This window comes from Cervus elaphus, chromosome 18 (assembly GCF_910594005.1).
Source record: "Cervus elaphus chromosome 18, mCerEla1.1, whole genome shotgun sequence".
NCBI classification, from domain to species: Eukaryota; Metazoa; Chordata; class Mammalia; order Artiodactyla; family Cervidae; genus Cervus; species Cervus elaphus.
In genome coordinates this window covers 49,015,002-49,041,810 of record NC_057832.1, presented here as the reverse complement: position 1 = coordinate 49,041,810, position 26,809 = coordinate 49,015,002, and the positions used below count along the sequence as shown (strand labels likewise).

The 26,809-nt window shown below is 36.9% G+C and overlaps 1 protein-coding gene across 1 annotated transcript in view; it reads left to right on the top strand.

Moving 5' to 3' along the window:
* Positions 1-13,532: 13,532 nt before the first annotated feature.
* Positions 13,533-26,809, top strand: part of LOC122674020 (platelet glycoprotein 4-like) — a 56,053-nt gene continuing 42,776 nt past the window's right edge. Inside the window, 1 exon segment of the mRNA XM_043872006.1 lies at positions 13,533-13,550. The gene's annotated coding sequence lies outside the window, so the exon portion shown is untranslated.

The window sequence follows — 26,809 nt, the reverse complement described above, 5'->3', positions numbered from 1 at the left end:
CAAAATTTGCCTTGGAGTACAGAATGAAGCAGGGCAAAGGCTAATAGAGTTTTGCCAAGAGAATGCACTGGTCATAATAAACATCCTCTTCCAACAACACAGGAGATGACTCTATAACATGGACATCACCAGATAGTCAATACTGAAATTAGAGTGATTATATTCTTTGCAGCCAAATATAGAGAAGTTCCATACAGCCAGCAAAAACAAGACCAGGAGCTGACTGTGGCTCAGATCATGAACTCCTGATTGCCAAATTCAGACTTAAATTGAAGAAAGTAGGGAAAACCACTAGAACATTCAAGTATGACCTAAATCGAATCCCTTACAATTATACAGCAGAAGTGAGAAATAGATTCAGTGGATTAGACCTGATAGACAGAGTGCCTGAAGAACTATGGATGGAGGTTTGTGACACTGTACAGGAGGCAGGGATCAAGACCATCCCCAAGGAAAAGAAATGCAAAAAGGAAAATGCTTGTCTGAGGAGGCCTTACAAATAGCTGTGAAAAGAAGAGAAGCAAAAGGCAAAGGAGAAAAGGAGAATACCCATTTGAATGCAGAGTTCCAAAGAATAGCAAGGAGAGATAAGAAAGCCTTCCTCAGGGATCAATACAAAGAAATAGAGGAAAACAATAGGATGGGAAAGACTAGAGATCTCTTCAAGAAAATTAGAGATACCAAGGGAATATTTCATGCAAAGATGGGCACAATAAAGGACAGAAATTGTACTAACAGAAGCAAAAGATATTAAGAAGAGGTAGAGAGAATACACAGTAGAAATCTACAAAAAAGATCTTCACAACCATATGATCACTCACCTAGAGCCAGACATCCTGGAATGTGAAGTCAAGAGGGCCTTAGGAAGCATCTCTGCAAACAAAGCTATTGCAGGTGATGGAATTCCAGTTGAACTATTTCAAATCCTAAAAGATGATGCTGTCAAAGTGCTGCACCCAATATGCCGGCAAATTTAGAAAACTCAGCAGGGGCCACAGAACTGGAAAAGGTCAGTTTTCATTCCAGTCCCAAAAAAAGGCAATCCCAAAGAATTCTCAAACTACCACACAATTGCACTCATCTCACATGCTAGTAAAGTAATGCTCAAAATTCTCCAAGCCAGGCTTCAACAGTACGTGAGCCATGAACTTCCAGATGTTCAAGCTGGATTTAGAAAAGGCAGAGGAACCAAAGATCAAATTGCCAACATCCGTTTGATAATTGAAAAAGTAAAACAATTCCAGAAACACATCTGCTTTATTGACTACACCAAAGCCTTTTGACTATGTGGATCACAACAAACTGTGGAAAATTCTTCAAGAGATGGGAATACCAGACCACCTGATCTGCCTCTTAAGAAATCTGTATGCAGGTTAGGAAGCAACAGTTAGAACTGGATATGGAACAGTGGACTGGTTCCAAATAGGGAAAGGAGTGCATTACGTCAAGGCTGTATATTGTCACCCTGCTTATTTAAATTATACACAGAGTACATCATGCAAAATGTCAGGCTGGATCAGGCACAAGCTGGAATCAAGATTGCCGGGAGAAATAGCAATGACCTCAGATATACAGATGACACCACCCTAATGGCAGAAAGTGAAGAACTAAAGAGCCTCTTGATGAAAGTGAAAGAGGAGAGTGAAATAGTTGGCTTAAAGCTTAACATTCAGAAAACTAAGATCATGGCATCTGGTCCCATCACTTCATGGGAAATAGATAGGGAAACAGTGGAGACAGTGACAGACTTTATTTTTGGGGGCTCCAAAATCACTGCAGATGGTGACTGCAGCCATGAAATTAAAAGACGCTTACTCCTTGGAAGGAAAGTTATGACCAACCTAGCCAGCATATTAAAATGCAGAGACATCACTTTGCCAACAAAGGTCCATCTAGTCAAAGCTACAGTTTTTCCAGTAGTCATGTATGGCTGTGAGAGTTGGACTATAAAGAAAGCTGAGAGTTCAAACTGCTTTTGAACTGTGGTATTGGAGAAGACTCTTGAGAGTTCCTTGGACAGCAAGGTGATCCAACCAGTCCATCCTAAAAGAAATTAGTCCTAAATATTCGTTGAAAGGACTGATGCTGAAGCTGAAACTCCAGTACTTAGGCCACCTGATGCAAAGAATTGACTCATTGGGAAAGACTCAGATGCTTGGAAAGATTGAAGGCAGGAGGAGAAGGGGACAACAGAGGATGAGATGGTTGGATTGCATCACTGACTCAATGGACATGAGCCTGAGTCAACTCCAGGAGTTGGCGATGGACAGGGAGGCATGTCGTGCTGCAGTCCATGGGGTTGCAAAGAGTCAGACACTACTGAGTGACTGAACTGAACTGAACAGAGCTTTACTCTGGGCAAAACAACAGGCTGGATGGCCTACATGGAAGACGTCTAGAGAGGGAGAAGCATAAAGGGCAAGAGAGGAGAATACAAAGACAAGGGCTTATTTCTAGGGAAGAATGAGCATCTGTAGAGTAACAGAAGCATAAATAAGGCCAGTGCAGGGGAGAGAACTGAGCTCGGACCTACCTAGGCTCATAGGGTCATGGTTACAGCTACTGTTCTACTGCTAATACTACACCCATTCTACACAGTTGAGGACTACGTTCGTTATGGAAAGATAGGCCTACGTGAACGACTGGAAATAAGTGGTTGGTATAAACTCCACTTCCTAAGTATTAAAGAGGAGAATTTAATTGCTGGAGACTTCATAGAACCTTCTATGGAAGGTTCATAGGAACCTTCATAGGAATCTTCTTTTAAGAAGACTTCTTAAAATGGAAATTTGAATTGTGATAAATTATTAAATATTTCACTTTCTAATAGAGACTAGGGAGCAGGATTCTAAAACTTTTATTTCTGAAACTTTTTTGAAATTTTAACATCTGTTATGTTGCATATTTTTCCACAGATATCTTAACAACCCTTTTAAATTAAAGGCTCCATTAGATTGTGAAACCTATCTGTATTAGCAGTTAACTTCCTTTTGCTTATCCCTATTTCCTTCCCACCCTAGCCCTGCCACCAGCACATGAGCAGCATGTTTAGAGAAGTACAAGGTGGGGAACCAGTGGAGTAATCAACTGAATGGACAGCTGAGTGACAAGGATTCAGAAATTTTTCTACAAATAATTTCTTGCCAAAATCTGTTATCTTGCTTCGTTATTTATGTTATCAGAATATTTAACTCTGGTTCCAGCTGAAGCTGGCAATTCAGGAAATTCCTGAACTCACCTTCTCCCACAGACACTTCATACCTACAGCAATGTAAAGAACAATTTTCTCCAGAAAAACTAAAAATTAGCTGAGCAAGTTTTCTGACACATAGAACGAGTGAGAAAAACTACACATCAGGGCAGGTAGAAGAGGCTGCAAAACAATCCTGCCATTGTCAAGAATGGTCAAGAGTAAATTTAACCTGGAGCATCCCCCTAAGGAGGAAAAAGTCTAAACTCCACATCAGCATACTAACATCTAGTAACTGCACTTGGGAGATGAGCACACAATACAACTAGATCTGAAAGTCAATGTTTCTGTCATCCATGAGGAACTAGAAAATGAAAAAAATGAGGTGCAAAGTTAGCAGAAGGAAAGAAATAAAAATAGAGCAGAAATAAATGGGGACTAAAAGACAGTAGATAAGATCAACAAAACTGAAAGCTGATTCTATGAAAATATAAACAAAACAAAAAACCCTGGCTACACGCACCAAAACAAATTCAAATATGATAGAATTCAGATAAAATCACAAGTGAAAGAGGAAATATTACAACTGATACCATAGAAAAACAAAGGTTAATTAGATACTAATATTGATAATTATATGTCAATATATTTGATCACCTAAAAGAAATGAGATAAATTCCTAGAAACATACAACCTACCAAGACTGAATCATAAAGAAACAGAAAAACTGAATACACCAATTACTATTAAACAGCTTGAATTAAGAAATCTAAAACCTTTCACCAAACAAAAGTTCAGGATCTGACAACTTCATTGGAAATTTCTACGAAACGTTCAAACAAGAATTAATATAAATTCTTCTCAACTCTTCCCAAAAACAGAAGAGGAAACATGCCAAACTCATATTACAAGCCCAGCAAAATCATCGTACCAACACCACATAAGGAAGGCACAAGAAAATTATAGATCAATATCCCTGGTAGACACAGACGCAAAATTCTCAACAAAATATTAACAAGGCAAATTCAACAACATGTTAAAATGATTATACACTGTGATCATGTGGAACTTATTCCAAGGACACAAGGATGGTTCAACATGCACAAATCATTCCATGGTATACACCACATTAACAAAATGAAAAATAAAAATGATGATTATCTCAATAGATACACAAAAAGCATTTGGCAAAATTCAACACTTACTTATGATAAAACCTTCCAACAGAATTACAGGAAATGTACCTCAACATAATAAAGGCCATTTATGACAAACCCACAGCTAACATTATTTTCCATGGTGAAAAGCGGAAAAACTTTCTTCTAAGATCAGTAACAAGACAAGGCTAACCACTCACAATTTTTATTCCACATGGTACTGGAAGTCTGAGCTGCATCCATCAGATAAGAAAAAGAAATGAAAGATATCTAAAATGGAAAGGAAGAGGTAAAACTGTCTCTGCAAATGACTTGATATTATATGCAAAAAGTCCTAAAAATTCTACCAAAAAAGAAAAAAAAATAGAACTAGTAAACAAATTCATCAAGTAGCATGATACAAAACCAAAGTACAAAAATATTGCCTTTCTATACACTAATAATAAACTCTCAGACACAAAAACTAAGAAAACAATCCCATTTGCAATTGGTTCGAGATGAACCATGTACATAGGAATAACTTAACTGAGGTGATGAAAGACAAATTCTTTCTCCTAAATTCTGTACACTAAAAAATATGAAACACTGATGAAATAAGTAAGTCACAAATATCTTCCATGATCGTGAACTGAAAGAATTAATAGTTAAAATGTTCATACTACTCAGCAAACTACACATTCAATGCAGTCTCTCAAAATTCCAAAGGCATTTTTCACATAAATAGAGCAAATCATCCTAAAACCTCTACCAAACTGTAAAAGACTCTGAAATAGCTAAAGGAATTTTGAGGAGGAAGAACAATGCTGGAGGCATCATACTCACTGATTCCAAACTGTATTATACCGTAAACAAAACAGGATGTTATTAGCAAAAAAGTCACATATTAATGGAAAAGAATAGAGACAGGAGCAATAAACCTATGTGTATATGACCAATTAAATTACAACAAAGTAGTGGAGAATATATAACAGCGAAAGAACAGTCTTTTCAATAAATGTTGCTGCAAAAACTGAAAAGTCACATGCAAATGAATGAAACCAGACCACAATCTTACACCATACACAAAAATTAACTCAAAAGGCATTAAAGCCTTGAACATTAAGCCTCAAAACATACAACTTTTGGAATAAAACATATTCAGTAAGTTTCTTGATATTAATCTTGGTGATAATTTTTTAAGTTTTACAACAAAAGCAAAAACAAATATATAGAACTACATTAAATTTGAAAGCTTCTGAAGAGTAAAAGAAAACAATAAAAAGGCAAAATGCAACATAGAAGAAAATACATGCAAATCATATATACAAGGGATTAATATGCAAAATATATAAAGAATATAGAACTCAAACTGAATAGCTTAAAAAATCTGATTAAAATTTTCACAGATCTGAACAAACATTTTCAAAGAAGACATATGAATGGCCTACCAGGTATGTGCAAAGATATTCAATATCACTAATCATCAGGTGAAAGTAAATCAAAACCACAATGAGATCTCACTGCTGCACACATTGTTAGAATGACTGTCATCAAAAGTAAAGTAATAACAACTTCTGGCAAAGATATGGAGAAAAGGAAACTCTCGTGTACTGTTGTTGAGAATATACGTTGGCATACCTACCATGGAACAACATGGAATAACAGCCTGGTTCAAAATTGGGAAAGGAGTATGTCAAGGCTGTGTATTTTCACCCTGCTTATTTAAGTTACATGCAGACTACATCATGTGAAACGCCAGGCTAGATGAAGCTCAAGCTGGAATCAAGACTTCCCAGAGAAATATCAATACCTCAGATATGCAGATGACACCACCCTAATGGCAGAAAGCAAAGAGGAACTAAAGAGCCTCTTGATGGAGGTAAAAAGAGGAGTGAAAAAGCTAGCTTAAACTCAACAGTCAAAAAATTAAGATCATGACATATGGTCCCATCACTTCATGGCAAACAGAGGGGGAGAAAATGCAAGCAGTGACAGATTTTATTTTCTTGGGCTCCAAAATCACTGTGGACAGTGACTGCAGCCACGAATTTGAAAGGCACTTGCTTCTTAGTTGAAAAGTTATGACAAACCTAGACAGCAGAGAACTCACTTTGTCAATAAAGGTCTGTATAGTCAAAGCTATGGCTTTTCAGTAGTTGTGTATGAATGTGAGAGTTGGACCATAAGGATGGCTGAGCACCCAAGAATTGATGCTTTTGAACTGTGGTGCTAGAAAAGACTCTTGAGAGTCCCTTGGACAGCAAGGAGATCAAACCAGTTGATCATAAAAGAAATTAACTGTGAATATTCATTGGAAGGACTGATGCTGAAGCTGAAGTTCCAGTTCTTTGGCCACCTGACGCGAAGAGCTGACTCACTGGAAAAGAACCTGATACTGGGAAAGATTGATGGCAGGAGGAGAAGGGGGCAACAGAGGATGAAATGACTGAATGGTATCATAACTCAATGGACATAAGTTTGAGCAAACTCCAGGAGATAGTGAAAGACAAGGAAGCCTGACATGCTGCAGTCCATGCGGTCACAAAGAGTTGGACATGACTGAGCAACTGAACAACAGCCATCATGGAAAACAGGTGGAGGTTTCTCAAAAAAATTAAAAATGCTATAATATCAAGCAATTCCACTCCTGGGTATTTATTAGAAGAAAACAAAAACACCAATTTTGAAAGATTTCTACATTCCCGATATTGCTGCAGCATTACTAACAATAACCAAGATCAATCAATCAATTGATTGATCGATTGATTTTTCTGTCTATCTAGAATAGACTCGGAGAAGGCAATGGCATCCCACTCCAGTACTCTTGCCTGGAAAATTCCATGGACAGAGGAGCCTGGTGGGCTGCAGCCCATGGGGTCACTAAGAGTCAGACACGACTGAGAGACTTCACTTTCACTTTTCACTTTCGTGCATTGGAGAAGGAAATGGCAACTCACTCCAGTGTTCTTGCCTGAAGAATCCCAGGGACTGTGAAGCCTAGTGGGCTGCCGTCTATGGGGTCACACAGAGTTGGACACGACTCAGGCGACTTGGCAGCAGCAGCAGCAGAATAGACCATCATGCAACCACAAAAGTAAAATCTTGACCTTCGTGACCCATGGATGGTCCTTGAGGGCATTATACTAAGTAAAATAAGTCAAACAGAAAAAGACAAACCCAGTATGATTTCATTTATATGTGGAATCCAAAAGAAAAAAGAAAAAAAAGTCAAGCTCAGATATACAGAAAACAAATTGGTGGTTGTCAGAGGCAAGGAGTGGGGGTAGATGAGTCAGCAAAATGTGTCAAAATGATACAAACTTCTAGTTATTAAATCCTTGGGATATATTGTACAATATGAAAACTCAGTAAATAATCTTGTATTGCACATTAGAAAGCTGCTAAGATAGTAAACCTTAAGTGTTTATCACAAGAATAAAGAACTGTAACTATTTACAGTGATAGTTGTTAACTAGACTTATTTTAGTGATTATTTCACAGTGCATATAAACCAAATCTTTGCTGTACATCTGAAACTAAGGTAATGTTATACTGTCAGCCCTAGGTATCTGCACAGGATTGGTCCAGGACCTCCATGAATACCAAGATCCAGGGAGGCTCAGGTTCCTTACATAAAGTGGCATAGTGCAATTGATCCTCCGTATCTGCCATTCATATCCTCAGATTCAACCAAGCATCTGCCCTTCCTATCTCCAGACTCAACCAAGCACAAACTGAACTCCAAGTCTGGTAAAACCTGCGGTTAGGGAACCCAAGGATATGAAGACACGGCTGTGTGTCAACTATACAATATTCTTAAGTGTATTTACCTCAGCTGCTGCTGCTAAGTCACTTTAGTCGTGTCTGACTCTGTGTGAGCCCATAGATGGCAGCCCACCAGGCTCTTCTGTCCCTGGGATTCTCCAGGCAAGAATACTGGAGTGGGTTGCCATTTCCTTCTCCATTACCTCAGCCAATAGAGAATAAATAACAAGGACATATGAAACCAAGTGTGGAAGTTAAAGTGACTCATTAGATATCAGGCAGAGCACTTGTTAGGACTTCCCAGGTGATGCTACTAATAACGAACACACCCATCAATGCAGGAGGTGTAAGAGGCGTGGGTTTGATCCCTGGGTTGGGAATATCCTCTGGAGGAGGAAATGGTAACTCACTCCAGTATTCTTGCCTGGAGAATCCCATATAGTCCGTAAGGTGGTAAAGAGTCAGACATGACTAAAGTGACTTCAAAACTCCTTTGCTCTCTTGTCAGATATTATTTATATTTATTGGACAACAGCATTTTATTTTGCTTTTCTTTTTATGGCAAACATCGTCAAACTTGGGCTTTTAATATTTTAAAAAAATCTTCAATTTAGTTTTTATTATTTTTGTGAAAACGTTTCTTTTTTCTATTGTGAATAAATTTAAAATTCCTATAACCTTCTTTCTCTAAATGTGATGGATAGAAATTTGGTTTTGGTGCCTGGGATTTGAATTCAAGGCCTACCATTTACTTTGGTAGGTAAGGCCTACCACTTTCATGACCTTATGAAAATTAATTAAGCCCTGTGTGCTAGTCCCCTTACATGTAAAATGAAAATACTGATACCTAAAGCATGGAGTATCTTCGATTAATTTAATAAATAATGTATGTCAAGTGTTTTCCAAAGTGAATGAAGACCCTGTAACTTTGGTGCCTACTTGCTCAGTCGTGTTTGATTCTTTGTGACCCCCTGGACTGTAGCCTGCCAGGCTCCACTGTCAATGGAATTGACCAGGCAAGAATACTGGTGTGGGTTGCCATTTCCTACTCCAGGGGATCTTCCCAACCCAGGGATCAAACCCGTGTCTCTTGCATCTCATGCATTGGCAGGCAGATTCTTTACCACCGCACACCCTGGAAAGCTGTAACGTTGGTAGGTAGTAAATGTGAGTTGATTATCAGGTAACTCATATTTCTCTTCTGTCAAAATTTTAGCCCTGGAAAAATTACTCAAATTAACTGACTTAGCAAAGAGTTGAAAGTTTATTATTACTGCCTTATTCTTATATATATTACATCCTGGATTTGAAGTTACCCTAGTTACAAGCTAATAAATTGGTCTAAACTGTATATGGATGTTGGCAGAAGACACATGATACTCCTGGGACAAAGACAAGTTTTCTTACTGCTGGAAAAACCATAAGTATCAGCCTACTTGCTGTCACATCCTTGGACCTTATGTCTCACAGGGGAGATACAACAAGGTCAAATGGATGGGGTGCACATAGTGAGACTGCACTGCAGCTCATGAAGCCTAAATTTGAGGGATGCACCACTTTCACAGCAAGCAGTAAGCAATGCCTCTTATGGTTTGGGGGCAGGAGTAAGACATCATCTCATTCTTGCAGGTTCACCACTGAAAACATAAGCCCAAGAAAAGGCCCATGTATGAGCAGTGAGGGCCTTTCCTTTTGGTGCACCAGCAGAATATGCAGCAGACCTAAACCCAACAGCTACAATTTCCTTTAGTTATATACCCTACCCAGCCATGTGTGACAGGTTATTATTATTTTTACTCTTTTTAGCTCTATGATAAAAAATTTGATAAACTTCTGGTTAGTGATATTAAACTGATTTCTTCTTGGAATGTTTTTCAGGTTCTTAATGTGCTATAAATCTCCAAGAAGAAAAATTTACTGTTCAGTATTTCCCTAAGTTTTATGACCATGAGTTTCTTTTACTTAAGAATACCAATTGCAGTTTTTTCAAAAGGACTGTTGGCTGCTGCTATTTTGCTTGTCTCTGTTTACTGACCTTTTAACAAAAATCACTGTAATACACTTAATCTATCCATGAATATAATATCCCTTGGTCTAGTATTTTTCTGGTGGCAACTTTATGATTTTCTATCTACAGTATCATGTTCATCTGCATCAATGAATTTGGTAAAATTACAGTTTACAAAATTAATATACAGAAATTTGTTGCATTTCTCTACAGTAACCACAAAATAACAGAAAGGTAAATTAAGGAAATAGTCCTATTACCATAAGATCACAAAGAACAAATATCTACCAATAAATGTAGCTAAAGAGGCAAAAGACCTGCACTTGGAAAACAATACGACTCTGATGAAACAAACTGAAGATGACACAATCAGAAAAATATACCTTGTTCTTAAATTGGAAGAATTAAAATTGTTAAAATGACTGTACTACCCAAGGGAGTCTAGAGATTCAGTACAACCCCTATCAAATTATCAATGGTAATTTCCACAGAAAAAGTAATTTAGAAAAAAACTGTATGGAAATACAAAAAGACCCTAAAATAGCAAAAGCACTCTTGAGAAAGAAGATTAGAGATGGAATAGTCAGACTCCCTGATTGAGATGATACTAAAAAGCTACAGTCATCAAAACCGTATGGTACTGGCACAAAAACAGATACTGAAATCAACAAAATAGAATAGAAAGCCCAGTAAGAAACCCATCCAATTAATGACAAATTAATCTACAAAAAAGGCAGTAAGAATACACAATGAAGAAAAGATAATCTCTATAACAAATGTTACTGGGAAAACTGGACAGCTATGTATAAAATAATGAAATTAGAACACTTTTTAACATCATATACAAAAATAAAGTCAAAATGGCTTAATACCTACATGTAATACTGGATTCTATGGAACTCCTACAGGAAAACATAGGCACATTATTGTGACATAAATCACAGCAACACCTTTTAGATACATTTCCTAGAGTAATGGAAATAAAAACAAAAATAACAAGTGGGATCTTATTAAATGTAAAGCTTTTGCACAGCAAAAGAAACCATAAACAAAACAAAAGGACAACCTATGAGTGGGAGAATATATCTGCAAATGATGTAACTGACGGGGGATTAATATCCAAAATATACAAACAGCTCATGCAATTCAGTATCAAAAAACAAAACAAAACAAAAGACCCAATTAAAAAATGGGCATAATATCTAAATAGACAGTTTTCCAAAGAGGACAAATAGAGGGCCAATAGGCAGATAAAAAGATGCTCAATATCACTAATTCTTAGAGAAGTGCAAATCAAAACTTCAGTGAGGTATCAGCTCATACCAGTTAGAATGGCCATCATAAAAATAATGAATGCTGAAGAAGGTGTGGAGAAAAATTCCTACACTGTTGGTGGGAATGTAAATTAATGCAGCCACTGTGGAGAACAATATGGAGTTTCCGTAAAAAAAATAGATTGCCATATTACCAGTCACCCCGTTGCTGGGGTTGTACCCAGAGAAAACTATAATTAAAAAGACACAAGCATCCTAATATTCTTAGCAGCATTATTTACAATAGCCAAGATATGTAAGTAGCCTAAATGTCCATCAACATATGAATGCATAAAGAACATGTGGTATAAAATCATAATGGAGTATTACTCACACATAAAAAGAATGAAATAATGCCATTTGCAGCAACATAGATGGACCTAGAGATTATAATACTAAGTGAAGTAAGTCAGACAAGAGAAAGACAAGTTTTACCTAACATTGCTTATGTGTGAAATATGAAAAATTTACACAAATGAACTTATTTACAAAACTGAAATAGACTTACAGATTCAGAAAACAAGCTTATGGTTACCAAAGGGGAAGGGGGAAGGGACAAATGAGGAATTTTGAATTAAAACATATACACTACTATAAATAAAATAGATAACCATAGAGAAGAGACCTACTATATAGCACAGGGAACTATACTCAGCATCTTATAAGAATATATAATGGATAAAAATCTAAAAAAGTATATACAAATATATTCTTTTTCATTGTGTGTATAAACCAACTGTGGTTTAACTACACAACGAAACAGCACTCAGCAAAGAAAGAAAATGCTGATACACCCAACTACACGGGTAAACTTCAAATGTGTTATGCTAAGTGAAAAGTCTCATTCTCAAAAGGCCACATATTATATGACAATATCCACTTGTATGACATTCTCAGTTCACTTCAGTTCAGTCACTCAGTCATGTCCAGCTCTTTGTGACTGAATGGACTGGAGGGCACCAGGCTTCCCTGTCCATCACCAACTGCTGGAGCTTACTCAAATTCATGTGCATCAAGTTGGTGATGCCATCCAACCATCTCATCCTCTGTCATTCCCTTCTCCTCCTGCCTTCAATCTTTCCCAGGATCAGGGTCTTTTCCAAGGAGTCAGTTCTTCACATCAGGTGGCCAAAGTATCGGAGTTTCAGCTTCAGCATCAGTCCTTTCAATGAATATTCAGGACCAAAAGTTATGACCAACCTAGACAGCATTTTAAAAAGCAGAGACATTACTTTGCCAACAAAGGTCCATCTAGTCAAAGCTATGGTTTTTCCAGTAGTCTGTACGGCTGTGAGAGTTGGACTCTAAAGAAAGCTGAGCGCCAAAGAATTGATGCTTTTGAACTGTGGTGTTGGAGAAGACTCTTGAGAGTCCCTTGGACTGCAAGGAGGTACAACCAGTCCATTCTAAAGGAGATCAGTCCTGGGTGTTCATTGCAGGGCCTGATGTTGAAGCTGAAACTCCAGTACTTTGGCTACCTGATATGAAGAACTGACTTATTGGAAAATACCCTGATGCTGGGAAAGATTGAAAGCAGGCGGAGAAGGGGATAACAGAAGTTGAGATGGTTGGATGGCATCACGAACTCAATGGACATGAGTTTGAGTAAACTCTGGGAATTGGTGATGGACAGGGAGGCCTGGCATGCTACAGTCCATGGGGTTGCAAAGAGTCAGACACAACCAAGTGACTGAACTGAACTGAACTGATTTCCTTTTGGATCAACTGGTTGATCTTTGCGACCCAATGGACTGTAGCCCCCCAGGTCCTCTGTCCATGGGATTCTCCAGGCAAGAATACTGGAGTGGGTTGCCATTCCCTTTTCCAGGGGATCTTCCTGACCCAGGGATCGAACCCGTCTCCTGCATGCAGGCAGATTCTTTACCGTCTGAGCCACCAAGAAAGCCTTGTATAAAGACTAGATCATAAAAATGAATTCTCCCCCCTCTTCTCTTAGAGAGTTAAGTCAGCTTTGCAAAAGTTCAAGAAAAGTTTAGGTCTGCCAACACTTTCAGCAGGCCCAGTAAATTTACATATTGATTTGGCCCCGCCCACATGAGAACCATCTACATATAAAGAAGTGCTTTTTTTTAAATCTTCACACACAGCTCCTACCACGGCTTCTATAAAACATTTGGGTAAGTTTATTTTATATCTTTAATGCAGTACATTTACTTTCATCCTATGGTTTGATTCATTAAACTACATGGTTTAACTCTAAATTTTAATGACACTGATATTCTACATTTTATCTTTAATGGTTTCCTTTAAATTTTCTTTTAAAGATGATATTAGAAACCTCTATTTTAATCACTCAGGCTTTCACTGGCATTATCATATCCTGCTTTGTATTTTGTATTCAATATTCACTTCCTAAATTATGCACATTTGTGTTTATTTTTATTCCTGCATATAAAGCCCCTCTTCGCCATATAAAGCAGATATAACCTGCCATTGGTTTAATATTTCTATAAATGAAAAAGGCAATGGTTAAAAAATAGAAGTTCCTTTATGCATATACACAGACACACAGTCATCTGTGTTATGTATGTGCATAAATATGTGTCAGTAAATCTCCATGATTAGTTATCCCAAGGATTAAAGTGATAAAGTATATTTTTACCTTATGGTCTTACACTGGTAACTAATATTTTGAGATACTTTACAGTGTATGTGTACAATGTATGTGTTACAGGTCTTTAGAATGAATTTGGTTTTAATCTCAAAATAATTCTATTACTTGCCACTTAAAGAATATTGTCATTGTTCATTCTGTGTTTGCTGTATTTAAGTTATTTTCTTTTCTAATAATAGCATTTTAAAAATTGTTATTCAATCTGTACAAATGTCTTGAAAAGAATATGTAAGCCTAGATCCTGATCAAGAACTCATTTATATGTATGTGTGTATATGTACATATTTTTTTCTTTCCAAAAAGGACATAGGCTTCTCAGTCAGTATATCTGGGTTTTAATCCTTGTTTTGGCACATATTAGCTGTGTGACCTCAACTAGTTGTCTAAAGAACATACTAAGGTGATATGATAGGTCAACAAGATAATATATGGAGATATTTATGGATAAATATATGGATAAATGTGAGACACTTATTTGGACAACTGACAGATAGTAAGTCTCCAATATAAATCAATGCTATTACTGTATTATAATTTATAGATATTTGCTTACACATACAACCTAAAATTGCAAGGCACATGCTATTAAAATTCTTTTCATTCACTGAAGTGTAAAGAAGTGAATCTCTACAAATTTTTACAGCCACACAGAATCCACATATAGCTTCACATTTTAAAATTTAAATCTACCATATGATTTGATCTTCAGCTTAAGGATGTAGGCAGACAGTATAGTTATTCTCTTTGACAAGAAAGGAAATCAGAAGTATAACTGTGTGCTGCCAGTTTGCAAAACCTGTTATTATTAACAGAGCTGTGGTCAGAATGTGGGCCATGAGATTCCTCTTCTAAAACTCTTAATATGCATCTGTCATCTGTGTTCCGGGCTTCACTGGTGGCTCAGACAGTAAAAAATCTGTCTGCAATGTGGGAAAGCCAGGTTTGATCCTGGTTGGGAAGATCCCCTTGAAAGGGGAATAGCAACCCACTCCAATATTCCTCCCCGGATAATTTCACAGACAGGAGCCTGACTAGCTGCAGTCCATGGGGTTGCAAAAGAGTCAGACACAATTGAGCAACTAACACTTCTTTTTCACTTAAAATCACTACACTTTATTCTTCCTCTTTTACTTCACAAATGATAAACTCCATGAATGAGGTTCTCTAGAAATACTGTTTTAAATGATTCTTTTGAAAATATACAAATGGTAGAAGAAAGCTTGTTTATTATTTTTCACATTCTTTTAGAAGGCCTTTCAAAACATGACACAATACTTAAAAGGAATCACTGTGAAAGTCAATGGCATAAAAGTTTAAATTTTTCAGTAATTTAAAAATACAAAAAACATTTTTAAATAGTCCAAACATTTTTTAACTGTCAAATTAAGAAGACTGGCTATTTCCTTACTAATTAATAAGGAAGGGTAAAACCTACAGAGGGAAAAAAGATGAACAGAATTATTATCACTAATATTTAAAACTGTAAATGCCAATACAGATAGAAAATAGGTTAAACTTCACTCAATTAAATACTTAATAATAAAATACATACTTGTTAAAAACAAAGTTCAGTATAAACCAGTGTGAGTTATGTATGGAGACAGGCATTTTCAAACATTGCTTTTATCTGTTTTAACTGAAATTTGGTAAAAACTCTCTATACCAAAAAATTTATATATTTTCAATCCAAAAACTTTACTTTCTGCTGTTTACTAGTGCTCAAGTACATAAACAAAACTGCATAGACACAAATTTTTAGCATTATTTTTGTAAGATCAGAGAACTAGAAAAAACAAAAGTTACATTAAACATGATCAGTTCAGTTCAGTCACTCAGTCGTGTCCGACTCTTTGCGACCCCATGAATCGCAGCATACCAGGCCTCCCTGTCCATCACCAACTCATGGAGTTTACCCAAACTCATGTCCATCAAGTCGGTGATGCCATCCAGCCACCTCATTCTCTGTCATCCCCTTCTCCTCCTGCCCCCAATCCCTCCCAGCATCAGGGTCTTTTCCAGTGAGTCAACTCTTCGCATGAGGTGGCCAAAGTATTGGAGTTTCAGCTTCAATATCAGTCTCCCCAGTGAACACCCAGGACTGATCTCCTGATAATGGTCATTTAAAAGAGAATACTACATTTATTATGGAAAAAAAAAGTTAAAAGAATTAACACTATCCATGATATGAGAATATCTCCAAGGATCTTCATATTAAAGAGACAAGTTGCAAAAAGTGTGACTCAGTATATACTTCAGTCCGTTGTTGTTTAGTCACTAATTTGTGTCTGAATCTTTTGTGACCCCATGGGCTGGCTGTCCATGAGACTTTCCAGGCAAGAATACTGGAGTGGGTTGCTATTTCCTTCTTCAGAGGATCCTCCCAACCCAGGCATCAAGCCTGGTCCTGCTTCCACAACTCCTGCATTGTGGGCGAGTTCTTTTACCGCTGGGCCACATACATATATTTGTGTGAGTGTTATAAACTGACAAGTATATGTTTATAACTTTATATATATACATGCATACATATATATACATACACACACATATATATTTTTTAAATTTATATAAGTCCTAGGAGGATGTGGACATACTTAATGTTGGTCACTTCTGAAGAACTGATTTCAGTGATTAATATTTTTTTTTACTGTTTTCATTTTTTTTTTTACTATTCCATATTACCTTAATACATTCTATAAGATAAACATTTTCTGATGTCACGGTGTATGCTAAGTCCTTCATATTACCACTCTTTATCTTTACAACTATCCTGAGAAGAAACTATTTCCACTACGACTGAGAGAGAAGGAGAATAGCAGTAACAAGTCACACACTGTAGCAAGGGATGGATTCCAAATTTCAACTCTTGTCCATTTACTTCCGTAGCACAGGCCCTTCATTTCAAGCATATTTTTGATATGACCTAGCATTGTAATAACCTCTCATTTCTGGTCATTCTCATTACTTTCAACACATCACTGTAGTTATGATAATCATGTATGTTTCCATTCACTCAACTGATTACCAGCTACCAGCCTGCTCTGTGCTCTGGGGCTTCAGCAGTGCACTAAGCAGACAAGTCCCCCTTCCCCTCACAGTAGAGCTAACATTCTAATAGACGCAGCTATAGGACCAAAAAAAAAAAAATCAATCAAATGTATGTCTGATGGAGATATGTAATCTCCAGGAAACAGAAAAGAGGAGAAAATGGCCAGGGGCAAAAATGGAAAGGGGAGCATTTTGCTGGCTTGTAATCAGGCACCTGTCAAGTGCTACACACAACTCAATTAATTCTTATTATGATTCTTTAATTGAGTTTCCTCCATTTTTTTTTGATTAAGAAAATACGTTATTAAACTCCAAATCCCCAGTCAATAAAGCTAGTGGTGGTAACATCAGGAGTCAGTTACGTCTGTCTGATTCCAAATTCTAAGTGGTCCTCCAAAAAAAAGTATAAAAAAGCATTCCCAAAGCACTGTTCTCAAGGTGTCTTAGGCATATAGACAATTTTAGCTTTCATTCTACTAAATTTGTCCAGTGCTCTGCAGTGGACCCCAACCTTTTTGCCCCCTGCGGCTCACCTTCTGCTGCGCACCCCATTCCTAACAGGTCCCGCACCTGTAGACGGCCCAAGGGTCGGGGACCCCTGCAATGGGTTTACACAAGGTTAAGGTTGGACTGCAAGGAGATCCAACCAGTCCATCCTAAAGGAGGTCAGTCCTGGGTGTTCACTGGGGAGACTGATATTGAAGCTGAAACTCCAATACTTTGGCCACCTCATGCGAAGAGTTGACTCACTGGAAAAGACCCTGATGCTGGGAGGGATTGGGGGCAGGAGGAGAAGGGGATGACAGAGGATGAGATGGTTGGATGGCATCACCGACTCAATGGACATAAGTTTGAGTAAACTCCAGGCATTGGTGATGGACAGGGAGGCCTGGCGTGCTGTGATTCACGGGGTCGTAAAGAGTCGGACACCACTGAGTGACTGAACTGAACTGAACTGAAGGTTTACCCTCATATAAAACATATTGTTAGGTAGAAAGTTAGGCATGAGCAACAGAGGGGTGGCCTAGCTGAAAAAGTTTCAAGCTAATCTCTAAACCCCATCCAGACAGGCCTGGTGAGGCTGAGGAAGAATTCACAGATATGCTACAAATAACCACAGAAATGTTTCCAACTCCACCCAGGTTATGTGACCCAGGGCACAGTAGAGACAAACTAACCACAGGGACTTCTCCAACTCCACCACATGCTTCCTTAATGCAGAGCTGTGTCCTCAAGTATGGGGAAGACATGCACAATAGAGCCTGTTGTTATGTAAGCTGCAACTGTCAATCAAAAATGTCAATCCACGCCTACCTAGATGAATACACAAAAGCCCTGACTTGAAAAACCCCATCCCTCATCATTCCAGGACAGTGCCTTTCTTGGTTTTCCCACTTCTTTGAGGTGTTCTTTCTGTTCTTTCTGCAATAAACTTATTTCTGCTATGGGTAAGACCTCAGATTCTTCTTTGTGTCTTTATCAAGAACCAAGGCCCAGGAGGAAGGGTTCTCTTAGACTCTCCCTATTATCTGCTGACACATACCCTTCAAAATATTATACTTACATAATCTTTTTAAAATGGAAACCTCAACATACATTACTCAGAAATGGATATGGCAATTTTCTGACTTACTGTTTCAGATGAGTATTTTGCTCAAAATATAAATATATGGTTGCAGATTTTACATAGCTCTGCATTTTCCAGGTCTTGTATGCTAAGCTATTCAAGAACTTTGTTTGTGGGACTAAACACTTAAGAGCTGTCTCTGGGAATGGAAATACAATTTTTTGGGCTGCTCACAGAATCGTGTGACATTTTTCTCCCCAGAGACAGAGAATTTGGATGGCATTAGGCTACTGATTGGGCTTCCCAGGTGGCGCTAGCAGTTAAGAACCAGCCTGCCAATGCAAGAGACCTAAGAGATACCAGCTCAATTACTGGTTCTGGAAGATCCCCTGGAGAAGGGCATGGCAGTCCCAGTATTCTTGCCTGGAGAATCCCATGGACAGAGGAGCCTGATGGGCTACAGTCCATGGGGTCATAGAGTGGGACACGACACGACTGAAGAGACTTAGCGTGCACGGGCTACTGATTAAACAGTGATCCAAGTAACTTCACTGTCAATTTAGGCATCTATTTGCATGTATTTTTCTGAATTATCTTCCTCTATTAGTGCTCATATTTTCATTATAATTTAATTAACCTTTCAATATATCTAAGATATGCTGTTTTAAAATAGCTGATTCTGTGTTAGTGGGCTAATGGGAGGGTGTGTATGGTGTGAGTATCTGTGAGAATTAAGGCTGAGAAGGAAAAGTATCAAAGCAGCTTAAACACAATAAAATAGACTTTCTTAATCAAAATAATTGTTAAATTAGCCTTTATACTACCGTCTTACCAATACAACAAAGATACAAGGTCCCAGTTATAAGGGAATTATCTTTTTAAAATATGTAAAGTTTCTGTAAGTTATTCTTAGATGAAAAGTATAATGAGCTTACACAGCCCATTTCTAGTTTGTCATAATTAAGTGGTCTGACATTGGAAAAAAAAATCCCAATATATATAATTTTTTTTTATAACTTACTAACTTTTACATAAAGGTGTAGTCAAAATACCCTGGAAAAAGAAAACAATTCTCGAGGGAAAAAAGTGCTTTGGGCTCCTTCCCAGCTATGTTGCACAGCTAGCAAATGCAAGGAGCTTACACATGGTTTAAATATGATCTAAAGAACTAAATGCATTTCTGCCTATTATTGTCAGGTTGTCTTTCAAGGCTGATTGAGAAGCATTTATTCAGCTGGTCTGTCTGTCAGATGAAAACTTAACCTCTGAAGATTTTTATTTTGCTTGTATGATTCTGAGAACTTCTTTGTAAAAAAAATGTATTTTTAATATGGAGGGTCTTTTTTTTCCTCTCCAAGTGCAATGCCTTTTAAAGTTAACTTAAGAAAATACTTTTTATATTAAAATATCATCCTAAATAGTAATTCTATTTAAATGTTATTTAATAGTTGTTTTCTTATCTAAAAAATCTGAGAGAAATAATATTTTTTGGTTTTCACAGAAGAATTTTGCTGTGGTCATGAAACTTTTGTAAAACTAACAGAAAAATTCCAGTTAGAACTGGATTCCAGTTGGAAAAATAGGTTATTTCCTTTATGACTGAGAGCCCCCAATTATTTTCACAAGTGTTAGGCACAACATTTTAGATTAGTGCTGTATGGAAAAGTGCATTTTATTTAAACTTCATGAAATGAGTTCTGGAAGCTAAATCACACAGGGAAGTGAGACTCTTGCTAATTCTCCCTAATCTGTACTTCTGATCCCCTGGAGCCAATTTTGCTGTTGCCGTTCAGTTGCTCAGTTGTGACCAACTCTTTGTGACCCCATGGACTGCCGCACGCCAGGCTTCCCTATCCTTCACCATCTCCCGAATCTTGCTCAAACTCATGTCCATTAACAGTGACGCCATCCAACCATCTCATCCTCTGTCGTCTCCTTCTGCTCCTGCCTTCAATCTTTCCCAGAAGCACAGACCCAGTTTATCATCTGGAATAACGACTGTGTAGTAAAACAGAGCATATTAGAGCCCACTCAGCAAGTGATTTCCTTACATCTCTCTGGCCTCTGACTTATTTGGAAAAATGGTTAGGAAAAAAAAAAAAAGAAAAAGTGCTGCTGAAGGATCTCAGATGGAGTAATGGGTCATCACCAGAATAGAAAAACAGACCTTGAGAAACAATGTCAGTAGCAGGATGCAAGTTTCTATCTTCTCTTTTTTAAATTTCTTTTGCAACAGATCACTCACTGGGAACTGACATATTTTTTTAAGTATATTTAAACTCACACTTTTTTTTTTTTTTTGGTAATAAGGACTTCACTGTAGAGATTTTCTGCAGAATAACATTTGGTCCAAAGAATAACTGTCTATTTAAATATTGGGCCATTTGTTTGAAAAATCCTTCTTAGCCTTTTTAAAAGTAAGTCATAAAGATTTTTTTAAATAAAAAGATTTCTACCTCCCAAATGATAGGAGATGACACTACTATATAAATACTCTTAAGGAGTTATAGAACAGCAGCAGCAAGCAGGACATGTTGTCTTGAAGTTATTGGGGTTTTTTTTAAAAATTAGGTTTTGTGTTTTCCAAGTTCTCAATCTTACCTTTCATGTTTAAAAATATTGAAACTTTGTCCAATGACAATGTCAATGTTACTTCACTTTGATGTTTAAAGTCATATGTTTATCTGTAAACATTTATTGTTAACATTTAAAATGATGTAATATTCATTTTTATTACTGGGGAATTTTCATTGTCTACTTAGGCTATTTATACATGACATTTAATTTAAATTATGAATGAAAAGAACCATAATGAAAATAAAATCATTATAGTAGGATTAGTTCCTACAAATAACTTGCCATGCTTATACCAATATGCTTTGCAATATGTAATTGTTAACTAATTATTATTTTAGGGAGTCATTAGTTTGTTTAATCTTCTATCTTAATTGCACAGATTTTGGTGAACTTGACTTTGTCCACACAGTAACGCAATGTCTATTTTGGAAATGCTATTATTATGCATTTTTTAATGAACACGGGCACTTTAATTGCTACTGGATATAGTGAATTATATTAATTCAAAATAATGATTCTGATTTAAATAAATTGTATAAATTATATACAATTTGGTAGAATAAAAATAAACCAAAATTTATATTTTGGGATATTTAGGAACCTAATTACAGACAAAAGCAAATTACTTTCTTGAATAATGATACCAAGTTTAAATAAAGACAAATCATTCTATAGAAAAAGTTTTAATTTACTTATAGTAAGTAAATTCATACATACTGTAAATAATAAATTCTCTAGAGAAAATTTCAAATAGCTTCTGGAACTGTCAAGTAACATACTGAAAGATGTTATTAAAATCTTTGCATGTACTTTTTTCAATTCTTTGCTATATAAACTAGTAAAAGAAACATTTGTTTTAAAATACTCATCCAAAAGTAAACCAACAAATATATTTTTAAAAATCCCACTTCTGGGCATACACACCGAGGAAACCAGATCTGAAAGAGACACGTGCACCCCAATGTTCATCGCACACTGTTTATAATAGCCAGGACATGGAAGCAACCTAGATGCCCATCAGCAGATGAATGGATAAGGAAGCTGTGGTACATATACACCATGGAATATTACTCAGCCATTAAAAAGAACTCATTTGAATCAGTTCTAATGAGATGGATGAAACTGGAGCCCACTATACAGAGTGAAGTAAGCCAGAAAGATAAAGACCAATACAGTATACTAACGCATATATATGGAATTTAGAAAGATGGTAATGATAACCCTATATGCAAAACAGAAAAAGAGACACAAATGTACAGAACAGACTTTTGAACTCTGTGGGAGAAGGCAAGGGTGGGATGTTTTGAGAGAACAGCATTGAAACATGTATATTATCAAGGGTGAAACAGATCACCAGCCCAGGTTGGATGCATGAGACAAGTGCTCGGGGCTGGTGCACTGGGAAGACCCAGAGGGATGAGGTGGAGAGGGAGGTGGATCGGGATGGGGAATACATGTAAATCCATGGCTGATTCATGTCAATGTATGGCAAAAACCACTACAATATTGTAAAGTAATTAGCCTCCAACTAATAAAAATAAATGGAAAAAAAATCAAAGGTAGCTCACTCTAAAAAAAAAATCTTTTATGTAGAGATCCAGTGGCACATGGGATAAATTATAAAATAAATTCATTATGGGAGAAGCATGCACTCTTGCAATCTAAAACTGTTTTAAAGTGTCATAGTTCACATCCCAGGAAATTCTACCTTTGGGCAATGCCTTTTCTAGGTGGAGTCTCCCAGGGACTGTAGCTCTATTCACACATGGGAATAATTACAGATTCTTTGGGAACTTTCTCTGATTTTCTGAACTACTTATTGGAGACACTTCATGTAGCTCAGCCTTAGTTCCCACCACCATGCTGCCAACATTGTGCAAAGGCATAGCACTTATATGTTCATCTTAGAAACACTCTGTAGATATGATTGTGAAGAAGAAACATAAAAATTATATTCTTTTTTTCAAAGAAAGCCCACGTATAGATACATCCTGAATTCTACAAAAGGAATAGAATTTATGATCTATGAACTGATAGGATACAGCTGATCTCCCTACAGATTCAAGAGAAGTATGTGATTAGTGCTATCTTAAGACACATTTTTTATTTTCTGTTCTTGATGTTAACTCCCAATAATTAGTTTTCTTTCCTGCCCCTTTGTTTTCTAAACTTCAGTACTTTAAGCAAGCAATAAATTACCAGAGACATCGATATTTTGTCCATTTATTAAAATGAAACAAACAACAAAATTTAATCTAAATTAGCAAATAAAATTTTAACATGTAAGAAATTGCAATATTCTGTTATTAACTCTCTTGATATGTTTGTATGTATAAATAATAATTTCTATCCTATGAACAAGATAGGAAAAAAAACCAAAAATTTTTTGTTGTTGTTCTAGAATAGTTGTGTAATACACTGCACAACTATTATCCCTCTCAGGACCTCATTTTCCTCATTTGTTGATCTCGAAACCATCTTCAAGTATCTGTGTATTTATCTCTTCTTTTTCATTTTCATAATATGTAAAATAAAACAACAGGGCTTCCCTGGAAACTCAGACAGTAAAGAATCTGCCTGCAATTTGGGAGACCTGGGTTTGATCCCTGGGTTGGGAAGATTCTCTGGAGAAGAGAATGGCTACCCACTCAAGTTATCTTCCCTGGAGATTTCCATGGGCAGAACAGCCTGGCAGGCTACAGTCCACAGGGTCACAAAGAGTTGGACAGGACTGAGCGACTAACACACAAAATAAAAAATTAACAGAATAGAATATACATTTTGGCTCCTATGTTGAATACCATTCTATTTAGCAACTATCATTCTTCTTTTAATAAGCCATCTTCACAAAACACCAGATATTTTCATCTACTGTAACCTCATTACTGGTAACTGTGTAGTAGATACTCTAAGACATGTATCTATAAAATGATTATAAACTTTCCACAGAGGAGTTAGAGTAAAATTTGTATGTGAAATGATAAATATGGTTTCTAACAAGAAACTGCATTATTAAGAAAACCAAGTAAGCAAGAACATTTTTTTACCTGCTACAAATAGCTACATTTGAGAGAAGAGTGGGGACAAACCACATTTTTTTGAAGATGAACATAAGTGAAAAAGCTGTTGAATAGAATCTTCTGAGTAACCTGAACTTTTCTCTTATGTATCCAGTGCATGTCTGGCATAATACCTTGTTCCTGCACTGCTTGAATGAATAAAACTACAATTGACCTTTGGGGGAAAAAAAAAAAAGATTTAAACTTCATGGTTCCAATTTTATGCAGATTTTTTTCAATAAAAGCTACATCACTGCCCAATCTACAATGGTTGATTGGTTGAATCCATGCATGCAGGACCACAGATAAGAAGAACTGGTTGTATAGTTATAACCTAGATTTTCTACTGTGCACAGGATCCGTGCCTGTAACCCCTCTGTGATATTCAAGGGTCAATCAACTCTATTTGGAATTTATAGTATGAACACAGGTTTAAAGTATGACTATGACAGCAATATTTACTCATGGTGACCAGGCACTGAAGCATGATAAATGAACCCAAGTACAGTAATCCCTCCTTTACCCACGGGTGTGGGGGATACACTCCACCACCTTCAGCTTGTGCATGAAACCACGGATAGCACCAAACCCTAAGTAGTCCCCCGTTATTCAAGATTTTGCTTTGCAGTTTCAGTTACCCTCAGTTGACCTTATTTAAGTGTGGGTACCTGAAACCACAGAAAGCAAAGCTACTGATGTGATAAAGGAGGAATACACTCATGTGAAATATGCCGCATATTCTTAGAAGGAAAAAAAAATGGAAAACTTACATCAAGGTGACAAGAGTGACTCAGGCAATTCAAAATTTGAAAAAGTACATAAACTCAATTTATTTCTGTCAAAAATATCAGTACACGTATTCAGGAATATTGGGCTTCCCTGGTGGCGCAGACAGTAAAGAATCTGCCTGCAATGCAGGAGACCCGGGTTCAACTTCTGGGTCAGGAAGATCCCCTGGAGAAGGGAGTGGCAACCCACTCCAGCATTCTTGCCTGGAAAATCCCATGGACAGAGCAGCCTGGTGGACTACAGTCCATAGGGTCTCGAGTTGGACACTACTGAGTGACTAACACTATGCAGGAATGTTAGTGTAACACTTATATTGTGGCTTATATATCGTCCAGACCAGTATTAGACTTGTAGCTAACTATGCAATTCAAAAGAATAAATTATTGACACTTCTCTTTTCTGATGAACTTGACTCAACAGTAGTGAGCTGTGTGCACTATCTCACTTCAATTTTAAGTTCAAAGCAGACAGAGTCTAGGCAGTACCCAGGTCTGCCCATGACTTGACATCTCTGGACTCAGGGTCCTTGGATATCTAGCAATGAGCTGTTAGGTTTAGAGAGGGGGGCAAGGAAGAACATGTGCCCCCTGTGTCATCCAGTGGACTTTCTTGGGATCTTTTTTTCCCTTGGGACTCTTCCCTGTAGCCCATGGGCTGTGTGAATAAAGGAGAATGATTCTAGGAAAAATAGATTCTCAACTAGGTGATGGCATAAAATCTGAAAAGGGGCAAATAAACACACATATATCCATTTTTAGCAGTGACATAATAAAAATTTTTAAATCACTTGTATTCCATCTGTCAGACCTGCAAAGAACATGGAGGTCTTGGGTTCCCACCACTGCTGTAATCAAAGTCACTTTGCCTGGTCTTCCATGTAAGAATTTGAGTGAAGAACCAGTTCAGCTGCTTATATTAAAAACTACAGATATGTTAGCATCTTATGTTACACATAAGGAATTAAGAGGCATAGAGAGATTCAGTGGTGGCAAACCAGGCTCTGGTTTCATTGTTAGTCCACCAGTTTCACTCACACCAAATATAAAATTCTTGTTATTTTTTGACTACTTTAGGTAAAACATGAATTTGAGAAATGGGGAATAGTCTATGAAATGGGTATTCAATAAAATATTATTTAATAACCCCTCCAAATATGATCCCACTTGTATCTGTACAGAATATCTGGATGATGTTCTCTATTTAGCAATGACAATGACTGTTTAAGAGATTATGTTCCATGAACATTTTAAGTGGCTGTAAAATTAGACTTTACAAAGGAGATTCTACCTGAGAATATATAGTCATTATTATCAGGTTTACAAAACTCATTCCATTGCATTATGATAACCCTGGCTAAAGTCACAGGAGACAGCATGTTGCTCTTCATCTTTCAACCCTAAAATTAGTAAAAAGCCCACCCTACTTGCTTAGTGACACATAATTTCCGCAGGAAAAAATAAGTCACTTGTTTAGGCTTGTGTGTTTTTCATTTACATTCGAAAAAAAAAATGACACTAATAACCATGTAAGCTTCTTAGCCACCAGGACATCAGTGTGAATCAGTCTGTTCATCCTGATTTACAGTAGGAGTATTCTAAGACAGGTAAAGGAAGACCTTAATAGATAATAAGAGCAAAGAATTAACACATTACCATGAAAATTTTTATAATATTTTTTCTGTCCACATTTTGGGGAAAGTCTAATTTCCCTTATTTTCTTACC